Below are 3562 nucleotides of genomic sequence, written 5' to 3' on the forward strand. Positions count from 1 at the left end.
GGAGAATGGCGTGAACCTGGGAGGCAGAGCTTGCAGTGAGCTGAGATCCGGCCACTGCACTCCAGCCTGGGCGACAGAGCGAGACTCTGTCTCAAAAAGAAAAAAGAAAATGGACCATTAAAATGTTTTCTCACAATACGATAAAGAAAACAACACTGACATACCAATTTACATCCCTCAGAATAGTAAAAATTAGAAAGGGGTTGGCTATCAAGTTTGGGTGGGAATTGATGAGAAGGGAGGCTCTCGTATCCCTGAGTAGGAACTGGTGGAGGATCTCTGAGAAGTAATGTGGACGTGCTTAGTAAAAGTAAATGTGCTCTGTGAGCGCTGTCTCTCTAGAGCATACCCTGTAAACATGCTCACATTGACTCACCCGGGAATGCATTCAAGGCTGTTTTTGCACAGCTATTTGTGTAGCAGAAGTTGGTAGCCTAATTATTCATCTTTAGAAGAATTAATAAACAAAATGTGACAAGTATACACTTTGGAACACTGTGCAGTGCAGAGAGACAATAAAGTCGGTGTTCACAGAACCACTTGCATATGTTTATAAAATCCAGGAAAATATCTCAAGCCGCAGTTTTCAAGACATCAGACTTAAAAGACAGTAAAGTTCGGCAATCCCCAAGAGAGAAAGCAAGTGAGGTGAGCCCTGTGATTGCCTCTGTATACCACCTAGAGAGTTTCCAGGCTGCAGCACAGGGATGTGTAACACAGGCAAAGACATGTGGTCTCCCTGAGCTGAGGACACTTCGCTGGGAGTCCAGGGAGGACAGGAAAGCTGGAGTTCTCAGGGCAGAGTGCCAGGGAGGAGAGAGCTGCACAGTGAAAGAGGAACAGAGGCCTGCAGAGGCTCCTTCTTGCGTCTTCAGCTCAGTACTGATGAGTACATGCATCTGATGAAGCCAGCCAAGGAAAGAATTTCAGAAATAACGTTGCTAGCAAACACAGGGCCAGGAATGGTTCCTATTCCCACCATTTAGAGTGAAAAACCACAGAATTGACAGGATACCAAGTAGAGTACTCAGAAGTGTTTTGCCTTCACATTGCCAGGGATAAGTGGGCCATTTTATAATGATAATGGGATAAATAAATCAAGAGGACATATAAATCCTAAACGTTTGTACACTTAGTTATAGAGTTTCAAAATACTTTTAAAGTTTTGCTTCAAAAGACCAAAATCTGATGGAACTGCAAGGAGAAGCAGGCAAATTCACAGCTGTAGCTGGAGATTTCAACAGTCTTTTCTCAGCATTCCATAAAACAAATAGAGAAGCTTAGTTCAGGTAGAAGATTTGAACAACACTATCAAACAACTTGATCCAGCTGACATTTCTAGAAAACTCCACCCAACCCCAGCAGAATACATTGAATGTGTATCAAGATAGACCACATTCTGGGCCAGAAAAGAAGTCTAAAATGAGTATGTTCTCTGACCAAAATGGAATTAAATTAGAAATCAACAGTAAAAAGCTATCTGCAAAATTCCCATTATATTTGGAAACTAACATACTACTAAATATCCCATGTGTCAAAGAAGAAATCAAAAGGAAAATTAGGTAGTGTTTTGAACTGAATGAAGATAAAAACATATATTATGTTTTGTGGGATGCAGCTAATGCTGTATTTAAGGGGAAATTCATAGCACTAAATATCTATATTAAAAAAGAGGGAAGGTCTCAAATAACTGATATTAGCATTTTTCTTTAGACATTAGAAAAAGAAGAGCAAATTAAGTTCTAAGGAAGCAGAAAATGATAAATAAAGGTCACAGCAGAAATCAAATGAACTAGAAAACAGAAAGACCACAGAGAAAATCAGTAAAAACCAAAGCTCATTTTTGAGAAGGTCAATAAAATTGATAAACCTCTGGGTAGACTGAGCAGGAAAAACAATATAGGAAACACAAATTACCAGTACCAGGAATGAGAAAGGAGGCATCATTACAGATTCTACACACATTAAAAGAATAATAAGGGAATGTTATGAACAGCTTTACTTAAGTGCAACAAAATGAAATAGACATATTTCTTGAATGACAAATTATCAAAACTCACTCCAGAAAAAATAGAAAAAATATTCCTTTATTTATTAAAGAAGTTTAAAAAAAAAAAAAAAAAAACCTTTCTACAAAGAAAACTCCAGACTCAAAGGCTTCACTGGTGAATCTCAGATAATAAGAAGTCTCAAACATATACAAATATTTGAGAAAGAAATAACACCGATTTTACAGAGACTCTTCCAGAAAATAGTGTAGGAGGAAATACTTTCCAACTCATTCCATGAAGCCATAGCATATGCTGGTACTATCGTCAGACAAATACATGGTAAGAAAAGAAAAGAGCAAACCAATAGCCTTCACAAACCCACACACAAAATTCTCAACAAAAATGTGAGCAAATTGAATTTATCAGTGTAGAGTAAGGATAATACATCATGACAAAGTGGCATTTATTTCAGGAATGCAAGAGTGATTTAGCATTTGAAAATTATCCTGCAATGTAATTTACCACATTAATAGAAAAACCAGATGATCATCAGAATAGAGGCAGAAAAAGCATTTGACAAAATCCAAAATCCATTCCAGATATTAGCTTTCTGCAACATAGGAATAGAAGGGAATTCCCTCAATCTGATAAAGGACATCTGCAAAAAACATACAGCTGACATTGTACCCAATCGTGAAAGAAGGAATGCTTTCCCCTAAGATCCTAAGATCAGGAGCAAGGCAAGGATGTCCACTTTAATTACTTCTACTAAACCCTGCAATGCAGGCTAGAGACAGGACAATCAGGCAAGAAAAAGAAAAAAAGGTGCCCAATTGAAAAATAAGGAAAACTATCTTCATTCACAGACAAATGATTGCCTACGTAGAAAATCCTACAAAATCTGTAGAATGCAGTAGCTACTAAAAGTAATTAGTGAGTTTAGCAAGTTTGCAGACTTTAAGGGAAGTAAAAAAAAAAAAGTTGTATTTCTACAGTAACAAACAATCATACACTAAATAAAAAGCAATTCTATTAATAACATCAAAAACTTAAATACTTAGAAATAAATCTGACAAAAATGTGCAAAACTTACATATTGAAAATTACAGGCTGGGAGGGGTGGCTCACTCCTGTAATCCCAGCACTTTGGGAGGCGGAGGCGAGGGGATCGCCTGAGCTCAGGAGTTTGAGACCACCCAGGGCAACATGGTGAAACCCTGTCTCTATTAAAATTCAAAAGAATTCGCCAGGCATGGTGGTGCATGCCTGTAATCCCAGCTACTCGAGAGGCTGAGGCACAAGAGACCCTTGAGCCCCAGAGGCGGAGGTTGTAGTGAGCCGAGATTGTGCCACTGCACTTCAGCCTGGGTGACGGAGCAAGACTCCATCTCAAAATAAATAAATAAATAAATAAATAAATAAATAAATAAATAAATTTACAAAATATGGCTGAGGGATTAAAGAATAGCTAAATAAATGGAAAGATACATTTTGTTCATGTTAAGACTCAATATCTTTTTTTTTTTTTTTTCGAGACGTGAGCATAAATATCACTCCACAGGCCACCAAGT

Source organism: Mandrillus leucophaeus, unplaced genomic scaffold (assembly GCF_000951045.1).
Source record: "Mandrillus leucophaeus isolate KB7577 unplaced genomic scaffold, Mleu.le_1.0 Scaffold435, whole genome shotgun sequence".
Classification (NCBI taxonomy): Eukaryota; Metazoa; Chordata; class Mammalia; order Primates; family Cercopithecidae; genus Mandrillus; species Mandrillus leucophaeus.